Raw genomic sequence first — 26,946 nt, forward strand, 5'->3', positions numbered from 1 at the left:
GTCGCCACCGCTGGGCTGTCGCTAGGGCTGCCGCTTTCTGCGCCGCCGCTACCTTCGCCCCGCTGCGGGAGCGGAGCGGGGCAGCTGCCTGGGGCCTGCGCCGAGTGCGCGGGGGCGGGAGAAGCGCCGCCGGGCCCGGAGTCGCGCGGGGGAGCGCAGCGGCCGCAGCCGCCGGGGCGGGACAGCGGGCGGACGGTTGAAGTCCCGAGCGCCTCAGCGAGAGCAGGGCCTGCGGCGGCGGAGCCGGAGCACTGGCGCTGCCCGTAAGAACAGAGCGGCGGGGCGCGGGGGCCGAGCCGCCACCCCGGGGAGCGGTCACGGGAGGGGAGGGGCAGGGAGGGTGGCTCAGGCCGCCTGTAGGTGTCCCGGCGCGGCCCGCCCCGCTGTGGCGGCCCGCGGGTGCCCCGCTCGCAGCGGAGGGGACGGGGTGGCCCCTACAGGGCCCTGCCGGCCTGGACTGCTCGTCAGCCTGAGGGGGCCGTGCCGCCTGCCGGGGCGTGGAGTGGCCGCGGGCGCCTGCTCCGTCACCGTGGGCGCGCTGGCGTTAGGCGAGCTCATTTGCCGCCCTCTGTGATCTATTAACTTGAAGTATTTTAGTTGTTGGTTATGTAAAAGTACATTCTGGGAAAGTGCATAGACAGTGAAATGCATTTTAACTTGCTGGGCTTCCTTAATGTGTTTACTTGGCGTAGGCAGGTTCTGAGCTGTGGCTGTTTATGGGCTGTGAGCAGGACCGGGCCCTTTTACCGCCTGTCGCTTTGCAACAGCGCGGTCACACTCGGGTGTGACACAGTGCGCCGCAGGGTCCTCCGAACGGGGCTTACACATGGGTGTAACACAGTGCTCCGCAGGGTCCTCTGAACTGTCACCACGGGCTGTACTAAGGAAGAGGAGCATGTGACCATCTTTAGCCACAAAAATGTCTTGTCTTTTTACCTGCCTGTACTGCCTTTGTAAAAAATGGATATGAAGACAAGCTCTATAGTGTTGATTATCTACCTGGTTTTATTTCTGTTCATATCTCTAATAAATACATACTTGATAAGAGGTATGGTGACCAGGCAGGAACTGGCAGAACATAACAGCAGCAATCGCGTCCTTGTGCGAGTTTTCAGGGTTTGTACTTGTGATGATAACTTTTAGTAAACTAATGTAATTAATGTAAAACATTTCTGAATTCTGATGAAGCATGAAAAACTAGTAAATCTGTTACCTTCATATTCATTACTAATCTGCTTTTTACAATCTCTTCTTCAGATGGCAGCAGATAACATGTCATCCCTGTTGTGTACTGGAACTGTTGGAGTTGCCTTACCTTTAATCTCATTGCAGGTACTGGATGACATACCATTTTGTTTGTAATAAATCTTTGTATGTCAGATCATTATTATTTGTGTATTTCCAGCGTATATCTGTGATAAAATCCCCATGTTTTTCATTCACAGTTAGAAGGCCAACCTTTTCTTTGTTTGGGTACTCACCATTAAACTTCCTTGAGCACACATGGTGACTGTCACTTCTTGCATTTCTGTTTTTTTTAAGCTGTTGCTCTAGATTGCTGGTTCCCTGGAGCCAAATAAGGGACTTCTAATGACCTCAGTAAATTTCTGGGTAAGTGTTCATTTATGAAATGTGTATATATATAAATATGGTACAAATATGGGCCAACTCCCTAACCTTAAGAGACTTCCATAGGATGTTTGACAGAGAACTGCAACATTGTTGTCATGTACTTGAAACTAGTGAATCTAGAACCTTTGGAAGTAACTGGTTTCCAGAAGAGGGTAGTGTTTTATCAGAAATTCCATTGCTTCACTGCAGAATGCAGCTCAGCTGGGCATGCAGCTGACTCCCAGGGGAATCCCTGCAAGTTTCATGGAATTCTGCTGATTCTACTTCCCCTTTAGCCAGGGGTTTGGACTACTTAGCATTCCGTATTTCTTAGCATTCCCTGTCCCTACTTAATATTCCTTTCATAACTGGTTAGTTGAAGTACTCAGGTAAAGGAGCTACTTTGGAATGTTTGCCAGCTATGTGTGGCTCAGAGTAGAAATCTGGGATGTATAGCTTTTTTGCCAATGTGATACCTTCAAGTAGTTTGAGAGTTATTCTTAAATCAGTATTTGATTATGTTATCATCTTTCATTCAATCAAAGTTTTTTCACTACAACCCATCACAACAGGTTTGGTCCTTATACATTCAGAGAAGCCGGAATGATAACATGCTTTCAAAGTAATACTCCCATCAATTTTTGTACTCCAGTCAAAATATGTTATCTTCAACCTGATTTTTAAGCAATCTAAACATATTCATCTTCACATTGACTACAAATTCAGTTCTTCTCAGAAGGGTGTATTATCTTGTAAGATTATCTTGTAAGATCCTTAGCATTTTCTTTCATGACAGATTCAGTTCACTGTGTAAGTTTCTTTAAGGAAATCAGTTTTGTTAGTTTGGACTTTCATCTCTAACTTCAAGACAGCAAAAAGTTTCAGGGTTTTGCAACCATCTGAATAGACATTGTTCTTAAGTCTAACAGCTTAGTAGGTTTGTAGCTTAGCTAGTAGATTTTTAGTTCTGGGTCACATAAATCCATGAGATTATGTGAAGTTTGGCATTGAAACGTGTGTGCTTCCAAGAGACATGATGAGTTCATCCAATAGCTCACCACTACCGAAACTCTCCTTGTCATCCCCATTGCTGATCATACAATTCTTTCTTCTCATTTGTGCAAGCTGTGGCACTGGCTAAATCTTTTTCTGAACAAATTCTACTCCTTAGGACTATCTGCTTCCTCTTTTCCCTATGCAGAAATGGCCTGAGAGAACTGTAAGTATATGTCTGCACCATTCTGTCAGATTTTAGAAAGAATATCTGAGATTTGGAAGACTGGTGCAAAGAGTGGAGAATTACTTGTTTTCGTATTCGTCACTCCCAGAGTAGTTCCGCACCTCATGCACTTACAGATGTGTTTTTCTTCTTGCACATTCCAAAAACCTCTGCTTTGCTAAATAATCCATTAATGTCAATAGGAGAGCAGTACTGCTTACCAGCTGGTGACTAATTTGCCTATGTAAAATGAGCTCCTAATAGATCTTCCAAAGGACAGAAAAAAATACCTAATCTATGAAAATCTTCTTGGTAGGCATAGCACTGAAGATACCAGATGGGTAGGAGTTGCATTTATTATTTACTTGTTTCTGTAAATGTCAGTAATTGCTTCATTAATGTATTTTCAGAATAAGTATGGAGGTAAAAAAAAGTATCTGTTTTTTTAAATTCAGATCAATCCATTATGGTGAAGTTAAAAGAAACAGCTGAGCCAATCTAGTAACCGCAGCTTCTGGAAAGGGATGTCCTTGTTCCTTGTGCTGCTTCCAGCTACACAGTTCCATCTACTCCTTTTTACCAGCTTTACTGTTTGCTGGAGCTTTCTGTGATTGATCCAACTTCTTAATGTAGCACAAGGCTGTCTACCCAGCTAGAGCCAGGGTAACTCAAGTACCATTGAGTGTACAGCAGGAGCAAGACAGCCATTCACCAGTGGTAAGACTTTAGATCTGCTGACTTTGCCTTATATGAGTTCAGTCTGATTTCTAGGATCTAGGATTTTCCTAGACCACTGTGGCTGTGCAAAGGCATATGACAAGATCATTTTAGTATGTAGCCACATAAATCTTTGTCCTGGGTTCAGTTGCTTGCGATAAGGACTGTATTCTCAGTGCACTATTTTGCAAACAAATAGATGGAGAAGTGTGTGGGTAGGTGTGGTTCTGTCGTATTTCCCACATCATGATACAAAAAGTCTCTTTTTTGACTCACGGTTCCTCATTAGGTCCCTGCTGAGTGATGTTCTGGGACAAAATACAGCCTTAATCTTATACCTGCATGGGTAACTCCTGGCTTTACCAGCATAGTAAATAATGATTGATGTTAGAAGGAAGTAGAACCCATAAAGTGGTTTGGATTGATCTGGGATTAGGGTATACTGAATAATACTGATTTACTTTTGTATTTTTAATAGAAAATACAGTGTTGTATAATTTTATTGTGGACAAATTCTGTAGCATGTTTCTAATTTTATTAGTCTTTGAAAAATACTAGGTTATTTTAATTTATGTCAAAATATTTATGCCCAAGAGGAAATGATTTTAATTATAACTATTTGCAGATAAGATGTTGTAATGTGATATTCTGATAGGTGTAAGAAAACGCCTCCCATTCTGATATATTAACATATAAAAAAAGGCATCCCTTTTTCCTCAAAGGAGGTAAAACCCCAGTGGTAAGAAAAAGAGTAGGATAAGTCTGGGTTAGAATTCTTTCTTCCAGCACTGCATCAAGAAACAAAATCTTGGGGCTACAGTGTTAAGGAATTTAGAGCAAAAGAGCAAGTGGAGTTCCGCAAAAGAAACAGTCTGTAGCTCTAAATGTTGTCAAAATTCATTTTTAAAAGCCAAATGTTTGGATTTTTTTTTTAAAAAGGGTGATCAAGATACTAGAAGTAAAGTTTATTCATATTGAGCAAAGCCTTATTATTGGCCAGAACAGGGGAAACTGGAAAATAAAGTCCAAAATCAAGGCAAAGACATCTATAGAAGAATTGTTGACAGCAAAGGCAAGAAAGTTTAAACTCTCTCATCTGTGCTGTTGGTGTTACTTTTTGTGCAGTCTGTGGAACTAGCTGGAAGCATCTTCCCTTCAGCCCTTCAGTTATGGTGTTTGAAGCATTCCAAGACATGGCTGATTTTCCAGACAGATGAAACAGAAATAACAGAAGTGATACTAAGCATGGATTAAACATACTTGCTCTTGATATGACGTTCATGTACTGTATCTCATTTCTTTCTGGATCCTGGTGGCTCTTGGATCTCATCTGGGTAAGTGAACTGTTAGGTGTTAACTTTATTAATTCAAATACACATTCTTATGACACTGAAAGGTGAAAGGTGTACCATATAAAATATGAAAATATGAACCATAATGAAATATAAATATACCACTTTGCTATCTGTAGTTTTTCTAGTTATCATTTTGGAGTTCTGTCATCAATCACTTAATACTATGCTCCAATGACTGTCATCATTACCATGTTTTTCTATCCTTGACCTTTTATTGATTTGATTTGCTTTAATTCATCAGCAAGAACTAAATGTTTTATAAGTGTTCAATTTTGTAGATGAAGCAGATGAGTTCTTTTGGAATACTAACCTATTCCAAAAAGCCAGCTGCTGAAATACAGCATCTTCTCCAGTTGATACTCATGGTAGACCATCCTCTGTGTCATATGTACTGTCCCTGTGTATTTACATTGTATAGAAAATCAAGAAATACACACATGTCCCACTTGCATTCATTCCAGTGGAAAAATTAAAAACTGCTAACCACTGTATATTTCAGGAATGCATCCTCAGCAGATAGCAGGGTATGACATAATTACTTTTTTTTGTGATCTGGGTATGTTTCTTTTTCAATTAGTAATTAAAGCATGAGTTTTGAAAGGCTGTTTTAATTGACTCTGATATGCTTCTTTACATGTGTGTTGTTATGAAATCTAAGAATGTTTAAGCTCTATGGCAGTTCAAAATATATGTACACTAAGACAGAAAGATATATTTAAGATTTTTTAAGAAAACTGATATAACAGATGTGAATCAAGTGTAATACTGTTGCTTTTGGCCACAGTACATTTTTAGTCTCTAGTTCTGTGATTTTATGAGAATTTTTTAGCTGAAACTGAGATTAAGAACTATTTCCATCAGGCACATGATACATTTCTCAACCTGGAGGAAGGATAATCTTCAGTTTTTTTAATCATTTAAGTATGCTGGGAGCAGTTGCCTCCATGAGAACACTTTACATTCAGAGAAGGTACAGTGCTGTAATCTGTAATTCATGTGTATATGAATGCATTTTAATTCAGTGCTGGGGGACTTTATGCTTGATACTTAATAGTGAGACAGTGTGCTCCAGACTTCACTGTTCAAGCTAGGCTGAGAGAGAGCGTAACAACTGTTCAAGACTAAGGAGACTGTTGTGTTTAAGCATGGGTGATATTGCTCTTGATACATGTTTAAGCAATATATATCCATTCCAGTCCAAATTGTTATATGAGTGACTGCAATCATCACTAGAACAAAAGATTCCCAAACCATACTTGATGATGCACCCACAAATCTTGCTCTATCAAGAACTTGTACACCAGTAGACAATCCAGCAGTGATCATATCATGGTAACTATAGTTTCTAAGGCTGCTCTTACTAATGTAACAGAGCAAAGTGACTATAACACAGGTGAGCATTTGGGACTCCAAAAAACCATGACTACTTTTTCTTTCATTTTCAAAACCTTACAGAAAGGAAGAAGCAGCTCAATGCCTGTCTTTAGTTGTCTGTGTCAGTATGACAAAGAATCAGTTTAGAATTTCAGACCTCATTGTTACAATCAACTAAAGTACCTCCGTTGGTGTTTCCTTCTTCAGCATCTGTTCATTTTTCTCTAAAAGGAAGTCCCTGAAATGGTGGCTGCAAGACATTCTGTGAAGGTGAAGCTGTGAAATACTGGTAAGGTAGTGTGAATACTGACAGCTATGAATCTCGTCAAGGGACATTGTGGTCTGATTTTTGTTGTTCTTTTGGAACAGATTCCTCATGCATGCTGAAATTTTGCTGTGCATGTCCTTATGCAAATTCTGCAAGGAACAGGCAGCATTCTATATCCCCTCTATTATATGGAGTACTTGGTGGAAAAAATAGTTTGCTCTTCAGTGCACAGATTACAACCAGTTGCATAGAATGATTTTAATGCATAATGGATTGCTTCATATGGAGAGCAAGTCCTTAATTTCTATTAATATATATATAAATATAATGAAATATGTTAATATTTGCAATATCTCATTGATTTTTGGGTTTGACCATTGGATATTGGCCTCGTTGGGTCACTATCTTGAACTTTAGTACCAAACTTCTACTCAGGCCCTAGAGTAGGTGTCAAAAATTACCTCTGTGGAGCTGGCCAAGGTCCAGATGTACTCCTGACAAGGGAGCAACTCAGTGTTACTTTTGGAAACAAAACCACCAACCTTATTTGCAGTTTTCTCTGTCCAAGGACTTTCTGGATGTATTATTCTTTTTATACAGATGTCTGTTAAGTCTAACATACAGTCTTTAATCTTCTCTCACAGTGGTTTCTTACGTTTTTTAATTAAAACAGACAACTGAACTGTAAGTAGAAAATGACATTTATCTTTTAGACTGACTTTTATAAAGGGTTTTTGTGGAAACAGATCATAAATCTCAAGTTTTACAGTTGGCAGAGCTGATCAAATGCTTTCTTACTGCTGAAGGTAGCATGTCTTAGAGATATTTTTTTTGTCCTGCTTTACTCTGTCCTCCCTTGTTCCAGGTCACATGCTACTGTCCCTTTCTTTGTGCCAGTCTGGTGCTTGTCAGACTCCTGTGAGCCGTTCCAACTCACTAGCAAGGCAGAAAACTGATACATGTTTAAGCAACATATGTCCATTCCAGTCCAAATTGTTATGTGAGTGACTGCGATCATTACTAGAACAAAAGATTCCCAAACCTTTCCTGCCAAGCTAGATTTCTGTTAATTTACTCAGTTAAAGACACTCGCGGAAAGGTCCAAAATCCACCAGATGGAAGATGTGGAATGTGCTGGAGATAGGAAGATGAACGGGTTGTAGGCAGAAAGGAGCAGAAACTCACTTTCTGGGAGCAGTGCACATCAGTTTACTGTATACTGAGGCATCTCAAAAATGGATCTTCAAATCTACACTCTCTCTAGTCTGTGAAGACAGACCTCTCCACAAGATAATTCATCTTGTAAGGCAGATATCTAAGACAAATTGTAGGAATAACCTTTTTAATTACTTTGTCTCCATGGCTTACAAGGGGATCTCGTAGGTGAATAGAGGATTCACGTTATCTATAAAACTAAGAGAGATTAATTTTAGTTTCCTGGCTTTCAACAAATCTTAGAGTAGGACTTGAGGCAGCATTTTCTTTCACAATGTATTTTAGGGGAGGCTAAGAGTGCACACACTTTCAGTTACCACAGCTTAGCTGGTGAGTAGTCACTGGCTATGATCTGGTGCCTTGGGAGCCTGAGGTCACTAGTCCATACCCTCAGCCTCTGCTGATGCTGTAGGCTGCACTGGCAGGAAGACCAGCCTCTGAGGGTGGCTGCTGTAAATTTCTTGTTCGTTACTATTGCCCCTGGGAACGAGTTTCAATGCAAGTAGTGTACGACACAAACCAGAACTGTATTATGTTAAAAGACATTTGCAACAGGTGCTGGTGTTGTAAAGAGCTGTCACAGGTCAAGTGGAAGAGTAGAGACAACAGGCAGCACAGTAGCAGTCAGCACAGCTGTGTGGTGCAGACTGTGGGCATGGAATTGATGACAATTACTTGGTATCTTAGAAGCAAGCTTTCAGAACAGTTCTGTAATGGAGCTAAACAAAATTTGTTTTGTTTATACTTCCTTACTTGTAATCTATCTATAACTAGGCTAACAGCCCCTGATAATCTTCTTGTAACAGTTTTTATGTGTGATAAAATACTGAGCATTTATTTCCAGAAAGGATATTGTACTCCAGATCCCTTGCTGGCCGTATAATGTAATTTCTGTATTTTAATTATTTCTCCAATAGATGGCAGTAGCTGCTTATTGCCTGATAAATTAAAACCATTCATAGTATGCTATATACACATAAAGCAGTAAAACCCAATTATATTCATATATAGGTACTTAACATATAACTGACACATATTTATATATGTTAAAAGTGTGTCACTGGTTTTCCATATTTGAAAATGAAATGCTTTCTGAATATTTTCCTTTTGAGTCTGTTGGTTTGCTCAGAATTACATGGTAGTCTTCTGTAGGCTTTCTGTTCATCCATGTTGCCTTTTCTGTCCTGGAGGCATGACAGAGAGGTTGTTACTGTGCTGTTTAAATGTTGATCTGAAGGCTTTTACATGGTCGTGCCTAATTCTTTAGGAATTCACAAACCAGAGCTCTTGTTGCTTCATCTACCATATATGATGTTTTCTGCAGTCATATACTGAGAAGCTTGGAGTGGAGTCTTCTTCCACCAGAATGATCTGCACTACTTTAACTGTTCTGCAGTTATATAAACAACCACCATTATGCAGATGAAGGAATACATGAGATGAATTCTGGTTTTACTAAATACCTTATCAGTAGATTTTGGATGAGAATTACCACGGTCTGCTATGGCTATGAAGAGTTTGATGTTATCTTGCTAACTAGGCTATGGCAGTCTCAGTAACACAAATATGAGTATGTCAGACCCATTGGATCTCATAAACCTTGACAGAGACATGGAGAACTAGAAGACCCTGAAAAACATTGAAGAAACAGTCTGAACCACAAGCAGAGGACAAAACCCATGCATGGGGTCAAATCCAGTAAGGAGAAGTTGTTATGGTGGAATATAACTTCAGCGTAGGTGGGTAGGGAGGTTTAAATAATTTAATGGCACTAACACATTTTTCCAGCCTTTCTTTGTTTCATGGGTTAAAGTGCCCTTCCTACCACCTTGCCTGCACCCTGACTGATGCTTGGCTGTCCTGCACACCACCTGTTACCACTTCCCTATTTCTGTAAGAACATACAAACAGAAACAGTGTCCCGATCATGGTGCTTCATCTCTTCACTTCTCCTTAGTTGACATTTAATTCCCTGAAAAAAGTGATATCCAGGTGACTGTTTTAAAGAAAGATGTAGAGGAGAGACAGTCAGTAAGTGATACCTTGGAGAGGGTGAAAGAGCACACATAACTTACAGCTTTTCACTAACGTGCTGTCATTATGTGGCTTTACAATATTCACAAGAACAGCCAGTTTGTCAGTGCTCATTCATTTCTCCAGGTTGGCAGAGCAACCAGTTTTCACTGTGATGCTTCATATCACACCTGGGGAGTAGCAATGCACATGAGGAAGCTAACTTTTTTTGCTTTTTGCTTTATAGCTCTAATGCCATGAAAAAGCTTGCTTTTCTCCTGCTCCCTTGTATAGGATGCTCTCTTGCTCTCCTGAGCTTCTGTGAACCATCAGTCAGCAATCAAAAGGAATATGTGGTTTTTTTCCTCTGGAATCTCTGCCTGCCCTTCAGTCTTCTAGACATGCCACTGTGTTAAGCCTTAGTCTTTTCTATATATCTCATTACCGTAGGTGGACTTTCCATATGCGGACCAAACAATGACATACCGTGGAGAAACATTTTTTCTCTGTTTATGAACCTTGGTGTATAGGGTAAAAAAACCCAACCATTTGTACAATCAATAGCTGCCTTTGGTTTGGAGAATGCCAGCTACGTAAAACCATTTGTAGCAATCAATACAGATAAAAGATACAGCTTGGGTTGTTGCAGTATTCTTGGATAGAGTAACATGTCTCATTATGACAGCCCTAATGTTTGAGCTACTTGTATGCCAAATTAATTAGTAATCACCAGGGTGGTAAAATAACTACTTTCACATGTTTTCTGTCTTGAGGTCGTTCTTTTGTATGGGAGGTAATATCCGCAGCTACAGGATAGACCAGGCAGGGAGTTCTAAGAAAGTGGGTTTGAGATCCTACCATTCTGCTGCCATGTCATGCTTGTCTTTTGTCCCACTAGTGAGCAGTATTTGATTGAGCCCAGAGCCTTAAACTGGGTACCTTATCAAAACAGGCCTATGGAATGCAGAAGAGCTCCTATGCAAGATGCCCAAGGTGCCAAAATGGCTTGCTGTGACCCTGCTCCACTACAACCCCATCAGTGCTAGGTGCAGTGCATCTTGCCCATCTGGATGAATATTGCACTGTTAAAGACCTGTTTCCAGTGAACACTGTACCTTTCAAGTCATTGCAGTATTAAACCTATGACATGTGCTTGGCTTCTGGAGTCTGTTCACACAGCAACTGGGTGTGCCTGACCTTTCTGACACTGATACTGTCAAGTTTCTGGAACACAAGGAGAACATAAACTTCGGTAGGCACTGAGAAGTCATCCACTGCCACAACAGACTGACCTTTCCTAGTCTATGTGCTTATCACATGTGCCTGCATATCTTGATTCCTGGCAGGAATATTTAGAATATACGTAAACTTTGCTGGAGTGCACTGCTTGTCCTGGAGAGGATAGTGTTTAGTGTTTAGATAGTGTCTAGGTGTATGAACCTGTGCCTTTGGTGTGTATCACTTAGCTGCTGAGATAAACAAGTAGGTTACTACTCCCAAGCAGGAGTAGTTGGCTCCTTGGAGCTAGCTAGCTCCTGTTCCTACTTGCAGCCTCTAAAATACATTTACAGAGCTGTTTGTATGAACACCCCCTAGTCTTTTTTGGTCAAAATGAGCTGACTAAGAAGCATCTTATCATTCATACTTATTATCTTGATCCCATCTGATCTTGTTTGACCATGAGCTTTACACTCAATATGGAGAGTATGAAAAAATACACTGCTCCAGGGAAGACAGAGTTCCTTATATTCCATAGATTGGCTGCGTGATAAACATTACTTGGTTTGAATTAGAATTAAAAATCCTGCCTTAGTGCGAGAATGCTATAAATGCAAAGATGCCATAAAAGCATTTGCTTATATAGTAATTTGAAGAATTCATTCTGGTTCTTTTTCTTTGCCTTTAAAAAAATCAGTCTATGGCAGTTTCATGCTCTAAGCATTTTTATGTTATAAAAAGATGGGTTATTTATGTCATCCTGTGTATCCAACTACCCCCAAAGTGTGGAAACTCAATGAACAGGCTCTAGCAGCAAAAATCTTTACCAAGTTTTTCAGAGCCTTCCTCTAATATTTTTTTCACATGAGAAAAGGACATAGGCATACCAGCATGCCATGGGACATAACTAACAAATAATTATAGACTGTGAGCAATTGGAAGGCAGTCAAGGATACCGTGCTGTGTCTACATTCCCAATATTGTCTCCTGCTCCCTGCTATAGCATTTTTCCAGCAGATAGAAGCAATCAGTATCGGACATCATGTATGTGTAGATTGTGTCATTTGCAGTCTGCTATCCAGATACTGCCACATAGTTCTTTAAAAATATCTTCAGGCACATTCAGGCCACTGTGAGAAGTAGTTAAGGTATTGTTCCTCCCTCACTGTCAGGATCTCTGGAGGTGCTTGTGGTTGGGACAAGAAACTGATAATTTCTATGCCAGAGCAGCTGTCTTGTTCCTATAGTCTTTGCAGGTGGAACCAGAGCCTATCTAATCCCGTTTTTTTCTTGAGCACAGAGAATTCACTTGGGACGACTCATAGATCAGCACTGGCTTCCAGGCCTGCTCTGTTCGGCTTGCATGCAGAGTCAGCAGGCAGTGTGCACCTGAAAACAGCTTGGCTGACAACAGTTGGGCACTTAATAAATTGACAGGTGGGATGAAGAAACTTTTGCCTCAGTAAAGCAAGGTATTTCATTAACTAGCTAATATAATTGTGAGGGCATGGCCTTTTGTCAGCAAAGAAACAACTGAGACAGCTTTTGGGCAAATGCTGATGGCTGAAAAGATTTGACAGGTATGAGGGCAAGTCACTAACTTGTATCCTTTCAGGAAGAAGGAAAATTCCTGCTTTCTTGTTTCACCAATAGAATAAAAGAAAAGAATGTGGAAATAGTTGAGTAATTCACTTAGTTTGTGAAATCAAAACTCAGCCAAATACTTCTGCTTGGTCAATAAACTAGTGCTTTTCTTTAATTGTAGATCTGACATATTCACAACAGTGCAACACAGATTGGAACTACATTTGAGTTTGAAGATTTAGTCTCTACATCTGTATGTGAACATGAAATGTAAGATTTAAAATTTTATTTAATTATAAGCAAGATCATAATTCCAAAAACTGTACAAGCTTAACAGGACTGACCAAACCTGGTATCAGGTATTTTTCATGAGAACTTTTGAGATTTTGATCTTGATTTTTCCATCCTTCAACAAGAAACAAAGCCCTTTGAGCGGCTGTGTTTTTTTTTTTTTGAAAAAATTGTCTGCTTTTGAATCAGAACTTTTTGGTACTCCCTAAGCAGAAAAGCCCAGACATCTCTCCAAGGAGAAACTTGGGGTCCTAATGGAAACATTTCACCCATCATGGGACTTGGTGAATCACAGTGCTGGGAATTTGTCAGTCAGCTGGAGCTGGAAGGCATGAGATTGGGGGAGTGAGAAACTAGTAAGTTTGGTATAAATATATAAACTATCTTTGCTAAATAAGGTTCTTCCCTACTATGCTGTCTTCTTACAAAATCGCATATTTCAGGAAGTTGTGATTTCCATATACTAAAAGGCCTCCTAAAATAGAAAAACTAGTTCCATTTTAAACACGTGTGTTTAACTAGCTTAAAAAATAATGCATTCTAAAGCATTCTCATGAACTACATTTCATCGTTGCTAAGTTTGCACAGATGAGTTTCTGCTGACCTGCAGTCTTTTCTGAGGGTCTCAGTGCAAGCTGTGTGAATTGTTACAGGGTACAGTCTTGAGACAACAGCATATGTTGATTACAACATTAAAATGGGTATGTTCTTACATTCTAGTATAAGGAATATAATTTGCTGATGTCTAGTAAGACAGCTGGTAGCACACTCAGTGATTCAGACAGTAAAACCAAGACTGTCCCTGCTGCAGAGTTTCATAGTTACAAAAAGAAAATACATAAATACCAGTAACAGGAAACTGCTGTTGTGCAAACGCTGTTATATCCTCTGCAGTAATTAAGAAGTAGGAAATACTTATGGTTTTACTCACATGTGCACATACAGACACAGACAGATCCCCTTGTATGAGAGTTTAAATTCTTGCGGTTTTGGCTCAATTTGATTCAGTTACAAGCTTTGAATACCCCACCTAACTTGCGGGAAATCCTTTCTCTGTGTTCACAGACCTTTTTTTGTGTGTGTTTACTTCTTGCAAACTGAGAACAATGGTGGCTTTTTTTTAATGCTTTTTATCTTTTGGAATTGCTAGAGGTCCCACAGTTCTGCTGTCACTAGGTCACTTAACAGACAGTTTAGCTTTTCCCTGGTGTGTCCTGTAGGAGAGTAACTCTGCTTTGATACCTAAATCCAGGCTTCAAAGCCATCTAGTTTTTAAAGCTGGCTGAAGTGTTGCATCTCTTTAGAAAAGGTAAAAAACAATTTGCTTTTGTAGACACAGCTTTTCAGCTGATACAACTCTACCAAAACACTTTAGCTGGCTTTCCCAAGGTGGAGGGTAATGGCAGAAGGATGTGGTTTCAGCCCTTCCACCTGGTCATGTGGTGTCCTGTCACATGTCCTGCATTAAGTTAAATGAAGGGGATATGCTTCTGGAGAGGCAGCACATCACTGCAGGACCACAGGCACACCCCATTAGAGCCATCCCTCCTTAGGGCCTGGAGCTTCATCAGCTGGGACAGAGAGCAGGGCTGGCCCAGTTTCAGCTCGGTTTTTGAGATAGTTAGTTTAGGCAATCCACTCTATCTCATTGTATCTTGATTTTCAAACTATAATGATTAAGACCACTTTTCACAGTATGTTAAGAAATTCCATGTAAGATCTAAGTAAGAGTATTGCTCAGGTCTAAGTGTCCTCTTCCGATCTGGCAATCACAGATGCCCTTTATCCCAGGGACCGTGTCGTTTATGTTAAATAAAATACAGGCATAGGCAGAGACAGAAACACATCACTTGGACACTTAGATTGTTTATAGATCACACACATATATATTTTTTCATTTTTATTTTTAGTTGGATTGTAAATTCTGATGTATTATAATGTGAATTCGGCCAAAAGTTGATACGTGATGTGTACAGATGAATGGATAAATGCTTCTATTCGGAAGAGCTTAAAATTGATAGAACAACATTTACAAGTCATGATATATGTATAACCTTGCATGAAAGAATTTGGGTTTTTTAGTTGTTTTTTTTAAATTATTTATTGCTAGTCATGTTGTACGTATAGTGCTAGAACCTAGCTTATGAAATGGAACTTTAAATTCTTTTTTTTTCAGGTATTGATGAGTAGTACCATGCAATTTGTCCAGGAAAATGAAAGACTATCTAAACCATTAGTTCTTCACAAGAAGGTAACTCATGTACTTTCTAGCAAAATCCAGAGAAATAGCTGGACAGCTAACACATGATATCTTCTGCTTGTAGTTCAGGTTAATTATGAGAGACAAGCATCTTCTGAGAGATTGTTATATAAAATATAACACAACATATTTTACATAATATACAGTATTTTTACCGCATAAGAATAACTTACTAAATGCTGCAAGTGGGTTTCTGAAATATGATGTGCTACCTACCTGAGTTATGTCTTTGCTTGTGTGGTAGTGGCTGGGGAACTTTTTCCTTCATTGAAGCTTTTCCCTTTAGACATAATATTATGGTGGTTTGAGTATGACTTAACTGACTTTGAATCTGGTCTGTTATTCGTGCCAGGTTACTTTTCCTTGTTTGTAGCATTTCATGAGTGTGCTTTGTAGACTCAAAATCTAGGTCTTGTGTGGTTTTGCGTAAATGTACTCTGCTGGTGTTTCTGTTGTCTGTTCAATTCTTCATTACCAAGCCTGTGGCAACACCAAATGGTAGTGACAAGATGTAATCCTGTATAAACCTAGTGATTCCACATGGAAATATTCTTTTATCTGGAGGTTAAAACCCTACAGGTCACTTCACACATCTGAACATAAAGATATTGATGGCCAAACTGGAATTCCATGGAGCTGAAGGTCCGCACTGCAGGTCTTTGCAGGGTAATGCCTTCTGAAAAGAAACAAAACCAGCGCTGGGTTAGTTGACTGTTCTGTGCGTACGACTGTGAATGTTAGTGTGAATACCTGCTAATATACAGTACATTTAATATGCAGTAAAAAGGAAGTTTTCAGCTTTCTTTGAGCTTTGCATGCTGCACATGATGCTTTTGCATCATGCAGCTGAAGGTTCTTTGTGCAACAGGGATTATCAAGATTTCTCTCCAGTCACACTTGGTGAAATATCCTTTGCTAGATATTCTGTCAAAGGTCCCAAGTTTCTTTCAGCAAGCAGTGGGCCCCTTTTTCAGCTTTTACTCAGCAGTGCTGTCAGTTTTAATGGTAGGGAGGCTGCTTTAAAATCACTGTTCTGACTTGAGTTTCTCCTTTTGCTTCTCTGTTTATCAGTTTCTTGATTACAGTCTGTATTTCTTGTTTCCATTGGACTGATGGTTCATGTATTTCACAAAAATCATGTGCCGCGTTAGTGGTCTGTGAGAATTCCTTTGAAATGCTGTGCCCATCCACTTACCTATTTTATCTCAATTATGAATAAGTTGATGCTGACTGGATAGTTGGATTTTCCCAACGTATGAGCAGCCAGACCTCTCTCACATCTAGTAAGTCCCTGACTCCTTCAAGACTATTTGAAGTGTTTGGGTTATACAGCTTAAAATGGCAAGCAGAGATGAACTTGCAACATGATGCTTTCCATGGCATGCTTAATGAATGACTCATTGCTTCAGATAGACTCACCCAGATAATGGTGCAGTACAATGGAATCTTACTTTGACAGAAGCATATCCTTCTGTCCAAAGCCTGAAACTTTGGATCTGCCTCCATCACAGAGTGCAGCTTCACATAGCAAAGGTGGAGCTAGTTCTGCTTAAGCTGGTATGTCTACAGTGGGCAGCTAGGTGCCATACAGAGATAGTAGCCTTGACCGACATCAGTGCACACTCCACTTTCAATAACGTATCCTGCTTCCCAGTAAAAATAATTATACAGCAACAGAGCTATCCACTGAGGCAGCCACAATGCTGACCTCTTAGCTAGTTATTTTTGAATTAGCATAAGCATCTTGGTGGGTCTGTGCTCTGTGCTGCATAGAGGTATTCTATACTGCAGTGCTGATAGGTCGTATTATGTTTTGTTGAGCATGTGTAGCAGAGAGTGTATCTTTCCTGACTAATCTAAGTCGTTCCATAATTTCAGACTTGAATTTAAGTGTTTCCTGGAATGCATCTGAAAAGAAAAATGCTGCTTTAATTCATTACTGATAAATTAGTAATTATTCTTCTTTCCCACAAACAACATTGAGTCAGCTATCACAGCCCTGGAAAGGGCAGAGCCCACCTTAGTTTTATTAAGGGTGCAACCTGCTATCTCCTCATGTTCAGCACAGGTCTGTTCTCTGCTCTTTGCCCTGAAAACAGTACAGTAGTTGTGCTATACTCAGACTATATATAGCACTTAAGAGATACCAAGGGTTGACCTTGACCTCAAGCCTTTACAGGTACTTAAGCTTTAAGGAGTCACCTGATGGATGGTAACAGAGGTGTTTCAGCCCATATGCTTCTTTCTGAAAATTTTATCAATGCTTGAGGAGACACACTTACTGAATATCTTTCTGTCGTATTTTATGTGCATTTCTTTAAAAAGCCAATGGAGACAATGGGTGCTCTGATGATTATGTTTAACTGTGTTTCTCTATATTGAATATTTATTGTGATAGTGATTGCCCATTAACAAAAAAACCTCTTCCCTCTGATTTTCCCCATCTAAGCTCTTTATAATGAGCACAAATAATTGCAAGATTTTCCATATTTTAGGAAAAAATTACCAATAGTATCCTGTATTACCTGAAGCACATTACAAAATAAACTGCCAAAGATTGACTTGCCTGCTACAGGCGTTTGTTGTAAAAGAAAACTAAGCAAAGTTTATGCTATTCCAAGTCCACACAAGATTTTTTAATGCAAAAATTATTAATAACACAGTGCTTATTACTCCAATAATGAGTTTTTCTTACAATAATAAGTTCAGTGAGAATAAGCTTTTATGGAGAGTGTATGTGGAACTTGGTGTTATATTGGAGCTGAGACCTCTATCTGCTGGCTTGCAATGGTGCAGTTCCCTCTCCCCAGCTTTTGGTAGTGCTCCTTTAATCACATGATAAGCTGGCCTGATTCACTAACCAAGCAAAAATATATGTGTGTTTAGCTTAAGTAAGCTCACAGTGCAAGCAGACAAGTGCCAGAGTTAGCGGAATCTGAAAACAGTGTTTGATTAGAAAAGGAAGATCGAGGAAAGAGCAAGTGGATTCTTTCCTTTTGAGCAATGAAAAATTATTAGTCTCACTGCAATATGAAACCATATTTAGTTGCAGACTGTACAGTGACTGTTCTGCAGAGACAAGGATGATATCAATAAAAGAGCATGTTCTAATGCACATTTCTCATTTCTTGTGTGCTTGAGAATTTATAAAATACTGTCATTTGCAGAATCATTAGTAAGAACAGGCAGTTTGAATGTAGCTCTTCTGGAAGAAAGTTACATGTAACTTGAAGTATTTTGTTTAAAATCATCTACATCTAATATATACAGTAATGCAAGTATTACATTCACTAACACCAATTGCTAGTGAAAAAAGCTACAAATTAAATGCCTTATTAGACTACATATTGCTGAACTCTGTTTCTAAAGAAACCTGAAATAAGTGTCAAAATTGTTAGACAGTTTTGAGATGACAAATTCTTTGCTCTCAAACAATTTCAGTTCAAAATTAGTCAGGCTAGTACAGAATGTGCTTGAATATGCTAAACAGTAAATACAGCTTCTCAAAGAAGTGGAATATCTGCTGAAGTTCCATTTCAAAAAGGATCTTCAGAACTTTTTTTTTTTATTTATTTTGTTTTCACAAATCATTTACAGGTCTGAAGTAGAGTAGCATGTAGACCTTTCTTTGAGTACCCCTACCACTGCCAGCAGAATAATGATCAGAAGATTCTGTTTAAGATGAGTGTGACTGTTCACTCAACTCCAGCTCAGATTTTGGCTAAGCCAACTCTCTCTAAGGCCTGACATATGCTGAGAACAGCACCGTTAGCTCAAAGCAAGGGCAGCACATTGGCAGGGTATGGTGGCCAGAAATGGCTAAAGATCATTATGCAGCCAGTATTACCTACAGCTTGCAGTCTCCTGCAGCCATAATCCTTGCAGTAGCAATTGTCTGGCAGTTTCTTAAGAATCTGCTAAATATGGATGAAATACATCAGACTTCCCAGCTGGAAGGTATAGATGCATCAGCTTACCCAAAAAGTTTTTGAAGTGGATCCAACAGCTGCTGGACTCCGAGGCTTTCATACGTGCTTGTGGGATACAGGGGATGCCCAGACTGTGACAGAGGAGAAAGGATGAGCGCTCTTCCCATCAGCTGGGTAACAGTTTTTTTCATAGGTTCATGAGTTATGTGTTATGAGCTGCAAGTTATGAATTAAAGAACTTGAGTTAGAAACCTCATTAAGTGATGAATTAGTGAATTCATATATTAGACTAGTCTGTACAAAAGGGATTGAGCCCTTGTTTATCATGTTTGCTAGTTTTCTTTCCTAATGAGCTCATAAAATAACATTTAATTTACAGAGTACATTTGAGAGATCTAAACAGACATTGACAGATGAGCCAAGAACACTAGGACATTTGGCCTCTCTGTAGAAAAATCACTAGCAAATGGGGAAGAGGTGACAGATGTTACAAAGGGATGTGTTGAAATGGGCTGGAAAGATCTGTTTGAGCCTGACCAAGTCCCACTGTGTGCTGGTGTGATAATTGTGTCCTGATAGGATAGATAGCCAGACAGGACTATATAGAGCACTGCTGTTTCCGTCAGTGGAATTACAGGTCAAATTCTCAAGCTTCTAGGTTAATCACTTTAGGGACAACACGCCTGGAAATGCAGAAATAGAAATTTAGGAAAGATTTTTTTAAAGTCATCTTATCTTTGAAACACTCAGATGTTAGAGTCTTCTCCTTCTCCTTCTCCTAGTCTGATTTCACTTTCTGTGTGAGCCCAGATTCTCAGTATCTTAGATTAGGCAGAGCTCTCTTGCCTGCAAAGCACTGCTTCCTTTATTACCTCTTTAATTTGCCATCCCATTGCTTCTCAAGCATAGTCCTTCATGGAGACATCAAGCTTCCTTGCCGCATGACAACTGTTAATAATACAGCACGTTATTGTTGCAGACAACCTAATACTGAACTGATGTTCAGCATAAAAATGCAAACTGGTGTTTATAATTTCATTTATTTTTTTTTCTCCCTCTGTCCTAACCTTTTGCATCAAAACAATTTTTCTTTCCCAAAGCACTAAATTCTTTCAATTCAGAATAGTCAATGTTGAATTTTATTTGTTATTCAAAAGCATGTACTTCAGGTATCTAAACTCAAAAAACCCCCCACAAATAGAGTGATTATTGCCTGACAACACATTTTTCCATATACACCTCTATAAGACAGAAACATTAAAGCAGTATAGTAAATAGGTTGGATTTTGATGTCTGCTCATCTCAAGATGGCCAATCAATAAAGGAAATGCTGTCTTTTTGGAGTTTGAACAGTAATCTGATGATATACCTAATGGAAGAATCAAGTTTTTAAGTTTACCAGTCCATTGTGTGCTATCAGATCAGGCGAAGTTTAATATACAAACGACTTCCTGTCATGCACCAGGTCTGGTATGGAAGAGAATTTAATGGAAGAATACCCTACTCATCCAAGTGTGCCTTTTTACCTGAAGGGAATTTGAAACCAAAATACAGACTGTTTTGCACTTTTTCTAGTCAGTGATGTGAACATTATTAAGATATTGCAAGCAAGTCCAGAGGAGGCCACGAGGATGATCAGAGGTCTGGAGCCCTCTCCTACAGGGACAGGCTGAGGGAGTTGGGGCTGTTTCAGCCTGGAGAAGAGATGGCTCCGGGGAGACCTAAAAGCATCTTCCAATACCTAAAAGGGCCGACAAGAAAGCTAGCGAGGGCCTTTTTACAATGGCATGTAGTGATAGGACAGGGGGGTGATGGTTTTAAACTAAGAGAGGGTAGATGTAGATCTGATATTAGGAAGAAATTCTTCACTGTGAGGGCAGTTAGGCACCAGCACCGGCTGCCCGGAGCAGCTGTGGGTGCCCCATCCCTGGCAGTGTCCAAGGCCAGGCTGGGCGGGGCTGGGAGCAGCTGGGTCTGGAAGAAAGTGTCCCCATGGCAGGGGTTGGAACCAGATGGTCTTTAATGTCTTTTCCAACCCAAACCATTCTAGGATTCTATATTGCACATGAGTAACAATAGTAATGTATTAAGTACATTTTGCATTTAGAAAGGGGCCATGTCCCTGTGTTTTACTTCAGAAATTCAGAAGTCTCAGAACTGGTTCGAGTGAAGGTGCGCTTGTCAAGAATGGTCCTACCCCAGGAATGCCCAGGCTTGGAAGTTCTCCCACTTCAGCTGAGTTGGTAAACTCTTGAAAATAAGTAACAAAAGGTGTCCTTCCTCAATTTTTATCAATAGAGAGCAACAGTCTACAGAAAAACAGAGTAAGAATCGAAAGGTTCTAGATTACCTAATCATAAAGCCTGTCCTCACCTATTGGCTACTGTTCACTTTCTTAACTATTGCAGTGCCATAATTGTACTCGCTATCCAATTGTCAGGAAGTCTGTATGGCAGATAAGGCAGCAGTTTCAATCAGTCTAAAATATCTTTCATATCGGTACAAATACATACATACATACACACACACGCATATATATAAAACCAGCTTTTCTTCATACCAGGTAGTTCCCTTCTGCTTTTCCGTTTACAGATTTAGAAGGAAATTAAATTATAATATCAGACCATGTATTTTTCCATGTAATTTTAAGGCAAAGCCTTAACACATCCAGCCATGTTGTACTTTAGATATCATGCCCATGCTTTGTTATTTAGCTCATCAGCTATTTTCAAGCACTCAAAGGACTGTGTAAGATAAGAAAAAGAACAAAAAGAATCAGTAAAAAGAACAAGGAAGGCTTAAAGCCTTATATACAATTGTAATAATGAGTCAACATCTTGCTTTTTGAAGGGAGGTAAACCTAGGTGGGACAAGATCAGTATTCAGAAATTTCAGAAACTAGTTGGGGTTTAAATATGTTCCTTAAATATAACCTGTGCTGGGAGCAAGCCTAGAAGCAATGAGGATTTTGGATTCCATTTTATTTGGGCCAGTTTTTCCCCAGGAACACATTCTGCAAGTCTGTAAAGGAGCTGAGATTAGAATTAGTATAAAGGGCAGTTCAGGAGTGTGAGAAAGTTTAAAACTAGTGGCAGATGTTGAGTTCCACAAAACTTGCTGTAATAGGAACAAGCCAGAGAAACCAGTTCTTTAGCTTAGTTTGACCCTGTCAATCAGCAAAAAGGTAATAGAGATGGAGCCTAAAGTCAGCTGTTTCTTCAAGGAAATAGGAAAGAGTTGTTTACTTGTAAGGCTTATTGCCCTAAAACTTTATCCAGTCTGGTCCAGGAGCACAGTGTAGAAATCATAGTTCTGCTTTCACTCCTTCAAATAGGTCTAACCCTTTTCCTTGAAGATAGCAATGCACATGGACTATTGCAAATAAAAAAATACTATGAAGGCAAAGTATTTCAAGTTTAATAGAAAGAGAACGTGAAGCACATACGCTGTCTTTTTGGTAAAACTGAAGCAATTTTTTCTTCATTGCACTCTTTGTCCAAGAGAATTTTTATGTGTTGGTTACTTTCAAAGTGAAAACCAAGCAAGGAAGCAAACAAGCAAAAACTACAGGGAAAGCAAATTGCTAGGTGCTATGTCTGGCTGAGTTTGGAAGAAATCTTAGGTTTAGGATTAAAAGTATTTCATATGTTCTAGTGGAGTCAGCAAACTTAATTTTTCAACAATTAGCTTTTCCTAGGGTTTTATAAACTATTGTAACTCTTTTATATACATAATTAAAATAAAGTTTAGCATATGAAGTCTTGCTTTTAAGGTTATTTGTATGAAATAATTAAAACGAGCAGAATATGTATGCTTTTCTTGTCTTCAGACCTTGTTTGTTCACCCTTTTCCAATCACTAAATACTGCCTTCCATTCCTTTGCCTACTATTAGGTAAAAAATTAATTAGAAAGAAGCAGTAAATCTAATTCACATATAAAAGATGAACTAAGCACCAAAAGGAAAGTTCTAGGTCTCGTGGAGGCAAGAATTTCTACATAAATTCAGTTTTGAATTGTGAATTGGAGATTCAGTTCTCCAGTGACGGATCTGGACGATGCACTTACAGAAGGGGTTGAGGAAGAAAGACCCTCTCATACACACTTGCTTTCCTTTCTCTGTGCAGGCTACCTACCTCATCAACATCCACAACCATCTCAGAGCATGAAGGCAGGCAGAAAACGTGGAGGAGAACCAGTCTAAGCCTTACATCAGACATGCCCCAGATGATGGCCAATGATGCCGATTGAGCAGTAAATTATTATCGCCTTGAAGCAATGAGGAAACAACGGGTATGTTTTGGCCCCGAGGTGTGTCTCTGGGACATAGTGCCTCCTCTGTCTCCCACTCCCACAATGGACATTAAACACCAACCTTTGCTTAGGGCTGTGCCCTAAGGCACAGTCTACCTTTCGGAAGCAGATTCAGGCTTCTATTTCTGGCCTTAACTGTATGCCACCAGCCAAGACACTGCGTGCAGGAGAGCGTGTCACGGGGACTCTGTCCTCAGCTGTTGTGGTGCTAGGCAAGGGCTGGCCAGTGTGCAGACAGTCCTGAATCAGTTTTGCAGCATTGTACTTGGTTGTGGGTGAAACACTGAGTCTTCTGGGGCTCTAGTTTTGTAAAGATGCAGACATTCATTTTCACTGTGTATTTTTGTTGCTGATGTTGCTTTCCCAGGGGCAGGCTGATCTTCGAATCTCGAAAGGGCAGATAACCAGTGCATAACAACAGTGAGTGAAATGAGCTGCAGAAAACCTTCTGTTTATAAGACTTACTTGTTAAGGGATTGTACATTCATTAAAGCATTCATGACCTAGGCAATGGTCTTTTGACCCTGGTCTGCTTCCTGTGTGTATGTGGTTGTGGAGGCTAAAGGTATTTTTGTTCTAGACGTTTCCAGTGTTCTCTCAGATTTGAACCTGGCTGCTAATATGTGTGTAGTGGTATACCTCAGGGCCATTATACAGTGCTGTTACTTACTACATCACATATGTGGGAAATGCTTCTAGGAGCGTTTGATTGACTCTATATGTGGCCAAATAAAGCTCTAAAATAATGTGACTATACATTCTACCAGTACTGTTTGTCACTTAGGGTATTCAGTAAATATTACTTGTTTGCCATGGTTTTCTACAAGGCTTCTGTGGTGTATTTCTACATTAAATGAATTTTACAGCACAAAATATGTCTGTCGTAAACTAGGAAGCATGTATAGGCTTTATGCTTGCTTCAGCACTCATTTTGTCCTGCTAATTCTGTATTTCAGGGGTACTGGATGGCTTGGGGCATTCATTAGGAAGTCCTGCATCTTATTATCTGTATTATCACTAGCAATTTGCTGGACATCTGGAGTTGATGGTCACTGGAGGCAGTAGTGTGAAGGCCAGCATCTAATGGAATAACCTATATTTTTCAGTTTACCTATCTCCACCAGGCTAAGTTGTTAAAATCTGGGATGTATTGTAAGTCTTTTTCTTGAGGAAGTAGGGTGGAGAGGAGTTCAGATAACCTCATATCTTCTTGCATTAACAATTAAGGAACTTTCAGGATACAAATATATATGATTAATACTGAAATGAGCAGCCCAGAGCTTCCTGAAAGTGGTTATTAAGCCTCCACACATGCATATTACTTTCATCAGTTTATACACAGAGATTCCCAGGTAAGAGCCAACGGTCATGAAATGGCCCTTTGATCTCCCTGGTTAATGATAGGCTATGGCAAATAGAACGCCCTGCTTCATTAGAAATATCAGTGTTACCGTGTCCTGAAATACAGAAGGTAATGAAATGGTAAACAGTTCTGCACAGCAGTAGGTGGTAATGCAAGAAGAGAGATGTTCCTAATTGGTTAATATCCATGCACTAGTTATTACAGGAGCTGGAGGGTAATTTCCTATTCTTTTGTCTTGGCTATGGTTACTAATATCCCCTTTTTTTCCGGTCTGTCTCACTTTAATGTCAAAATAATTATTAAAATCTAAGTACCCCCATTTGGCAAATGCTCTTTATAGGAAGTCTCAACAAATCTAAAAGGGTGAGAGTCAATGACAATAAGTATGCCTTGTACCAGTTTGTGCAGATTTGCTACAATGCCAGCAGAAGCCCCCCACAAAAGGAACTGTTAATTGTCTGTTAATCCTGTCACGAGGAGAAGTATGTATCAGTCTACAAAGTGTGACTAATTTTTTAAGTGACCCACCCCACAAGAGCCTTCACAACAGTTAGATGTGGTTTAACAACAAAGACATCAGTTTAATGTCATCCTTTGGTAAATTACTGACCACTTACTAACATGCACTGAAAGAACACATTGCATCTGCCAATCTTTATTCAGGGGTCTGGGTGCTAACTTAAATAATGCAGTTTTGTGTTTTCTCTGGTTTCTGTGTATTTTTGTTCCTGTAGAAATAATGCTGCACTGAAGTATTTTTCCTCCTGGGCATTGTATAAAGATAACCATCTGTGTTCCCTACAAGTGATTCCCACTTGCTTGTTGACGAGTTGTTCACAGGAGTAAGAGACATGGGCACTGGAGGTGAAATACAGCACAGGGCTCGAATAAATAGATTCTCTGCTTGTACCACAGAGTGCAGTTCTGCTGTCTGCACCAAACATTACTGGAAGCAGATGTGCTGAGGAGCAGAGTGCAGGGACACAGTATGAATCCCAAATGGCATTAGCTGATCTTGTTTGTGTGGCTTTGGAAGCCAGAAAGTGGTGGCGGCCGCCCTGGAGCAGTGCAAGGTGAAAGCTCAGGGAAGGAAATGGATCCCAGTGAGATGTCAGTCACCGGCAGATTCTTCCAAGTGACACAAGCAGACTCAGAAACTGCAGCCTGAAATGGAGCTGACCGTTACATGGTGTTCCAAAACAAGCAGCTGTGTGTCTTGTCTGTCTGACAGTAACTTTTTCTTTTTGCAAATATATAGAAAAAGCACGCACTGGCATTCCTGTGTATCTGTTCTACAGTTTGAGAAAATGCTTCTTCCTCCTAGCTGTACGTTCCCCCCGTACACCTACTTATGTCAAGACACTTTAAGGTAAAGGTTTGAGAGTACATAAATGCTGAAGTCAGTATACTTTAAATCATCTAGCATTATTGGAGCCAAATGACTTCATCTGAACTTACTTCAGTCAAAATCTCAGTCCAGTTAAAATATTTCTGTAATATCCATCTAAAATTGGCTTAGGCTGTGCTCATTTATGCTCTTACTGTGTTAAAGCAACAGAGGGGAAACATTACCACTGCAAAGGGTTTAAGTGCATGGTGCCTAGTGCTCTTTAGTTTCTGTTGCAGTAGACCATGTATGCACCCTCCTTTTTTTCAGTGGCAGTAATTTCTTTATCTACTGTTATGGTTCAAAATTCCAACTTGGCTATACCCTCAGGTGAGTAGGACAGCATCAGAGTTTCATGAGCAACAAAATTTGCCTCTGGAAAAACAAAAACATACAACAGGCTTTGCCTCAGGAAATTTAAGCTAGCTGTAGAATGAAAAGCCACTAGACTGAAATGAATAAGTGAATGGTGACTAGCATATCTGTACTCAGCGTTGTTTATGCTACCAGATCCATTTTTATTTGATCAATGAGAAATAGAAGGAAATATAATATTAATTTTCTAATGTTATTACTTTCATGGGAATTTTCATTTTTAAAAATTGTAATGATCATATAAAATCTTCCTTTTGTTGCTTTGATCCTTTTATTACTGATGCTTTCCTGTTGTTCAAGAAAAAAACAGCAATGTTCTTGTCTAGAAATGCTTTACTGATGTTATTTTCTTTTGTTCAAAAACACTTACCTGACAAGATTAAACTGTTGGACAGCTGTGATACTCAGGTATGCAATCTGAAATATTCTGGGAGTGGCAGCTAAAAGGAGTTTGA

General features: G+C 39.7%; 1 long non-coding RNA gene across 30 annotated transcripts; it reads left to right on the forward strand.

The window, feature by feature from the left end:
* Positions 1 to 24,122, forward strand: LOC106631344 (uncharacterized). Of its 30 annotated transcripts, none has more exons than XR_008731359.1 (8): positions 1 to 263; positions 1,258 to 1,332; positions 1,543 to 1,611; positions 4,673 to 4,881; positions 6,484 to 12,844; positions 15,042 to 15,116; positions 21,193 to 21,378; positions 23,180 to 24,122. It is a non-coding gene; the product is annotated as an uncharacterized LOC106631344 (long non-coding RNA). The 30 variants fall into 30 exon arrangements; XR_008731360.1 differs by having other exon boundaries at positions 21,193 to 21,297; XR_008731374.1 differs by lacking the exons at positions 15,042 to 15,116; positions 21,193 to 21,378 and having other exon boundaries at positions 6,484 to 12,462; positions 12,606 to 12,668; positions 12,756 to 12,844.
* The last annotated feature ends 2,824 nt before the right edge of the window (positions 24,123 to 26,946 follow it).

This window comes from Falco cherrug, chromosome 3 (assembly GCF_023634085.1).
Source record: "Falco cherrug isolate bFalChe1 chromosome 3, bFalChe1.pri, whole genome shotgun sequence".
In the NCBI taxonomy this organism is placed as follows: Eukaryota; Metazoa; Chordata; class Aves; order Falconiformes; family Falconidae; genus Falco; species Falco cherrug.